Consider the following 6,681-nt stretch of genomic DNA (forward strand, 5'->3'; position numbering starts at 1 on the left):
AATTCTCACTTCTTCTCTTTGTTTCCTTAGCATAAGGGGTAGTGGCTGCTTTCCGTAACTATTAGCTCTGTAATGCCTCAATATCTCTCATTTGCTTACTGAGTTCCCCAAAATCTGGTGGAAAGTCTTTATTTTCAATTCTGTCAGTTAAAATAAATGAAGAGGTGAATAATTGCCTGGGCTTTTCTCTTCATACTGGATTTTGACTGATACACTAGATTATTCAGACTATCCTTCCAGCAGAGAACAAATTGAAGAAGCTGGATAAAATATAACAAAATCTTCAAAGCATCAGAGGACTGATAGGATAATAAGGAATTATTAGGTCAAATTCAAAAGGCAAGCTGGAGCTCTGGGAGGCAAGGAGAAGAAAGCAATGTTTGCCCTAAGGGGATTTGTTGATCCCATCAAATGTGGATTTAGGGTTTGGCAACTGGCCGGCAGAGGCTGGCAGGAATAAAGACCTTGGAACTGAAAAGGTCCCATCCTTACATTAAGCGTGAACCAGAGAGAATACTGCCCCTGCCCTGCCACCTGCATATGTCTACGTGACAAGTTGCTTTGATGCTGAACAGAGCAGGGGTAACGTGAAAAGAAAAAAAAAAAAAAAAAACTTATCCCTGGGAAGCTGTCATCACAGGCTGGCCCCTGTTTGGAAGGAGAGAGAAAACAGGGCAGGATTATATGGAGAAATAATGAGAAATTTTTTGAGAATTTCCTAGAGCTGACAAAAAACACATCAATTTACAAAGAGGCCAAAGTAAGAGACATATTACAGAAAAAGTGTAGAATTTTAATGACAGAAGATCTTTAAAACTGCCATGGGAAAAAATGGATTAATGTTCATGGAGCCCCAGTCATTTCCAATTTATTACTCACGGTAAACAAAAGTGGAGACTAGAAGATGATAGAATGTTATCTTCAATGTGCTGAAATTAAGCGATAATCAATGTAGCTTTTTCTGGGGGGGGGGTTATTATTACTGATTCAACTTATTACTGGTGATTGGTCTGTTCATTTTTTCTATTTTTTCCTGGTTCAGTCTTGGGAGATTGTACATTTCTAGGAATTTGTCTCTTTCTTCTAGGTTGTCCATTTTATTACTGTATAATTATTCCTAGTAATCTTAAGCAATTACTTATTTCTGTGGTGTCAGTTATAACTTCTCCTTTTTCATTTCTGGTTTTATTGATTTGGGCCCTCTCTTTTTTTCTTGATGAGTCTGGCTAAAGGTTTATCAATTTTGTTTCTCTTTTCAAAGAGCCAGCTCTTAGTTTCATTGATCTTTATTCCCTATTTCATTTATTCCTGCTCTGAAGTTTATGATTTCTTTGCTTCTACTAACTTTGGGTTCTATTTGTTCTTTTTCTAGTTCCTCTAGGTGTAAGGAACTCTAGGTGTTCAGTTGTTTATTTGAGGTTTTTCTTTTTTCCTTGAGGTAAGTTTGTATGGTTATAAACTTCCCTCTTAGATCTGCTTTTGTTCCATCCCATAGATTTTTAGATTGGGGGTGTGTTTTCATTTTCATTTGTCTCCAGGTATTTTTTGATTTCATCTTTGATTATTTCCTCGATAGTTCATTAGTTTTTTTTATAGCATATTGTTTAGCCTCCACGTTTTTGTGTTTTTTCCCAGTTTTTCTCTTGTACTTGATTTCTAGTCTCATAAGAATCAAGTGGTTGGAAAAGATGGTTGATGTGATATGGGTGCCTGGTGTCTACCCAGTTCTGTGAGTTCTCATGCTGCAAGGGTGTCCCACACAGACAGGAGCGTGTCACATGCAGAAGTGTGTGTGTGTGTGTGTGTGTGTGATATGATTTTATTTCTACAATTCTTGTAAAATCTCTTAAACTGGAATAAGTTCCTTGAGGGAGAGACATGCAGGCTTCTCTGTGTTGTCACTGGAATGAATGGCCACAATTTTATTTTCCTCATAAGCAACATAAGAGCCTCGGGATGAGTCTCCCTGGCTGATAACTCCATCTCTCCTGCTCTCACCACAGCATCCTCCCTGACCATCTGGTAACTCAGTGAGGCTTTCTGGTGCTTTCTAGGCTCTGCCCCAATCCATGGAATCTGATCAATAGCAGTCAGTGAGCCAGAATGATGCCTCCAGTTTGTTCCTGCCAAGTATCCTCTGCAGGACTGGCTGCCAGCATGGCCCTGATGACATGAAAATCTGACCTCATCACTCTGTGATGAAAATCCTTTGTTGGCTCCCATTGCAGGGAATACAAGCCCTCTGTGATCTCTCTCTGGCTACCACAGGAGGCACATCTCGGAAATTCTGAAATAGACCCCCACAAATACGTTCTGTTGATTTTTAACAAAGGTGCAAAGACAGTTCAATGGAAAAAGGAAAATCTTTTCAGCAAACTGTACTGGAACAATTGTATATCTGAATGGGATTTGACCTTTGCTTAACAATATATGCAAGGAAATTTAAAAAAATTATTTTACTGAATTATAGTTGGTCTACAATGTGTTAATTTCTGCTGTACATCAGAGTGATTCAAATATATATATATATATATATATATATATATATTCTTTTTCAGATTCTTTTCCATTATGGTTTATCACAGGATATTGAATACAGTTCCCTGTGCTGTACAGTAGGACCTTGTTGTTTGTCCATTCTATATATAATAGTTAGCATCTGCTCACCCCAAACTCCCAATCCTTCTCTTCCCCACCCCCTCCTCCTTGGTAACCACGAGTCTGTTCTCTCTGTCTGTGAGCCTGTTTCTGTTTTGTAGATAAGTTCATTTGTCTCACTTTTTGATTCCACATATAAGTGATAGCATATGGTATTTGTCTCTCTCTTCCTGACTTATTTCACTTAGTATGATAATCTCTAGGTCCATCCATGTTGCTGCAAATGGCATTATTTCATTCTTTCTTATGGCTGAGAAGTATTCCATTGTATATATGTACCACATCTTCTTTATCCATTCCTCTGTTGATAAACACTGAGGTTGTTTCCATGTCCTGGCTATTGTGAATAGCGGTGTTATGAACATAGGGGTGCATGTATCTCACAAAAGGATATTGACTGGACTTCATACCATACATAGAAATTAACTCAGAATGTATCATAGACCTAAATATAAGTGCTGAAGTTATAAAAGTTCCAAAAGAAAGTCTTTGTAGTGTTAGGTAGTCATTGAATAACAGCTCTGTTGTTCAAAACATAGAAGCTTAAATAATAAAGACATTTGATAAATTAAACTTTATCAAAATTAAAAACTTTCACTCTTCTAAAGATATCATTGGAAAGCAAAAATATGAGCCACAAACTGAGAGAAAATATTTGCAGCATATTTTTCAGAAAAAGAACTTGTAACATATCTAAATAAACCTTACAACCCAGTAGAGAAATGGACAAAATGTTTGAATAGACACTTCACAAAAGAAGATATACAAATAGCCAATAATCACATGAGAAGTTAGGCAACACATTAGTTATCAAAGAAATGTGAAATAAAATCACAATTATTTACCACAACACACCTACTAGAATGGCTAAAATTTAAAAGGCTGACAATACCAATAATTGGCAAGGAGGTAGAGCTACTGGAATCCATACATTCCACTGCTGATGGGAACGTACGTGGGTGAGTCAAAAATTATCTGCACTCTAGCTGTAGAATTTACAGAAGTTTCAATATAACCAGAGTGCAGACAATTTTTGACTCATCTTGTAAAATGGTGCAGCCACCTAGGATAATCGCTCTACAGTTTCCCAAACGGTTAAGCATCCACTTGCCAAATGACTGAGCCATTCCAATTTTAGGTATTTACTCAGGTTACGTGAAAACATGTGTCCACCTGAAAACTTATACACAGATATTCATAGCAGCTTTATTTGTAACAGCCTTAACCTAAGAAAAAATGAGATGCCCGTAAACAGGCGAATGGATGAACAAGTTGTGGTATATCCATAAAGAGGGCTATTGCTCAGCAATAAAAAGGAACATTGCTACTGACATACACAAATATGTACGTGAATCTCAAAATGATCTTATTGGGTGAAAGAAGTCAGACTCAAAGAAGTGCATGCATCCTGCATGATTCACTTATATAAAATTTAAGAAAATGTAAACTAATCTCTACTGCAACTAATGGTTGCATGGGGCTGTGGGCTTTGGGGAAGTCGACTGTAAGTGGGGTGATGGAAACCTTGATTCCAAGTGGTGGCTTTGTAGGTGTGCACGTCTATCAAAACTAAGTGGATGCAGTTTGTTGTACAGAAATTAGACCTTAAATTTGATTTGAAAATCACAATGGGTGAGATACGTTTTTTAAAAATTTTTTTAAAATTTATTTTATTTTATTTTCCTGTTTTTTCTCTTCCAGTTTTATTGAGATATAATTGACATACAGCACTGTATAAGTTTAAGGTATACAACATGATGATTTGACTTACATATGTCATGAAATGATGACCACAGTAAGTTTAGTGACCATCTATCATCTCATACAGCTACATTAAAGAAACAGGAAAAAAATGTTCCCCTGTGATGAGCACTCTTAGGCTTCACTCTCTTAACTTTCATCTACAGGGTACAGCAGTATTAATTATATTTGTCATGTTGTACATTACATCCCTAGTACTTATTTATCTTATAATTGGAAGCTTGTACCTTTTGGCTGTCTTCCACTAACTCCCCCCCTGCCCCACCGCCTCTGGTAACCACAAATGTGATCTCTGTTTCTTTGCGTTTACTTGCTTGTTTGTTTGTTTTTGAAGTATAACTGACCTACAATGAGATATGTTTTAAAGTGTTTTTCTATTTGGGTACCTTAAATCTTAGTATTTGGGAATTATTGTTGTGTTTGAATATAGCTGAAAATGCAAATACATTATAATTTCCCAAACAGTAGAGTTGGTACAGTTTTGAAAAAGAAGGTGATATGCGTGTATAAGAAGTAGGGCTAAATAGATAGCCAGTGGGAAGTTGTTGTATAACAAAGGGAGTTCAACTCGAGGATGGAAGATGCCTTAGAGGAGTGGGACGGGGAGGGTGGGGGGGGTGGAATCGAGGGAGGGAGGGAATACGGGGATATGTGTATAAAAACAGATGATTGAACTTGGTGTACCCCCCAAAAAATAATAAAAAAAAAAAAAGAAGAAGAAGTAGGGCTATTTCCTGGAGAATCAGAGGACTAATGGTGAAAGCCTAGGATTAGGGGTCAAGTTCACATACTCAGACCTAATCCATGTTTATTTTATGAATGGAATCTGGGGTCTTCCATAATTATAACATACAATTACACATTTGAAAAATTATAAACACAGGCAAAATATTTAATTTTTGAACTTTAATGGACATTAAACATGACATAAACTAAGGATTTACTTATAAAATACCTATTTTTGGAGGTGTATTTTAAGATTCTGAAAGGGAGTTCAAGATTCCATTTGTTTCCTTTCACTGCTGTCCTGCTTATCTGTTTCTGCATTACCACCATCTCATATTGATTCTTTGTGTACCTGTCTACACCAGTGCTCTGTAGATGTGATTTTTAACTCACTCGTGTCAATCTTTCCTTGTTTTTTTTTATCACACCCTAATTGCAGGCTATTGCAAGATGGTTACGTTATTTTATTTAAATATCAACGAATTGTTCATGTGAAAGGAAGTAAATGAAATATTTGTGGTATTACACAAACTTCTACTTAGTACGACTTAACTACTTCTGAAAAGCAGACTTTGTATTTTAAATGTCCTTCATATAAATGATTTTATCCAGTTCAACTATTTGATTCAACCAACATTGACTGATTTCATGTCTGTACATGGTACTGGGAACTTTGGAAGATGCAAAGATGAACCAGACTCTTTCCCAGTCCTCTAACGGCTCTCAGTTGGCTTTCCATTGTCTTACTTATTAATTAAAAGGCAGATTTATCTGTCATTGGTGGTGCATCTTGTCTAAGTGATTGCTACTTAATAGCTTATTAGTTTAGCTTAGTAATTTCACTTAGTGAAAGTCAAATGAACGGCTTGATACCATGAGGTCAGCTGCAGCAAAAAGGGGTGTTTTGGGATGAAATGGCTAATGGTGTGTGTAGAAGACACTCAGAACCACCCCAGAGGTGGAGGTGGGGAGCACATCTAACCCTTGTTAGTGTCATCACCATCTTAGTGCTTGGTAGGGGTCATGGGCCATAGGCAGGGACCCTCTGGAAACAGCATCTAACCCCCAAAGAAAGATAAGGACATATTTTTGAACAAGCTGCTTTTTTTTGCCCTTCAAATCACACCTTACTGGAAATCCCCTCAACCAAGACAAATCTTCATTAAAATCCACAGAGACCATCACCCCCTTGACCTCCAGGGCAAATCTGAGAAGTTGATGAGGCAGATACAAAGTCTACTCTGGAAACTGTAGAAATCAATGACCACAATAGCCTGAGAATACATGTAATGTAAGATGAGAGCAGATGTCCATAGTTCTAGTCTTCCGTTCTTTGCATAACTTCATTGAGATGGAAGCAAGAGAAGCGGTGGAAATGAAGAAGGTAGGAGAGATGTCATAGGTACAATGAGAGAGAGCATGACTTAGGTGTTTTTTTCTAAACAGGGCCACTCCTCATCTAGCAAAATTATTGTTAGGGAACAAGTGTAAAAAGAGAAGTGAAAAAAAAAAAAAAAAAAAAGAGGAGAAAGGAGG

This window comes from Hippopotamus amphibius, chromosome 15 (assembly GCF_030028045.1).
Source record: "Hippopotamus amphibius kiboko isolate mHipAmp2 chromosome 15, mHipAmp2.hap2, whole genome shotgun sequence".
Lineage (NCBI taxonomy): Eukaryota > Metazoa > Chordata > Mammalia > Artiodactyla > Hippopotamidae > Hippopotamus > Hippopotamus amphibius.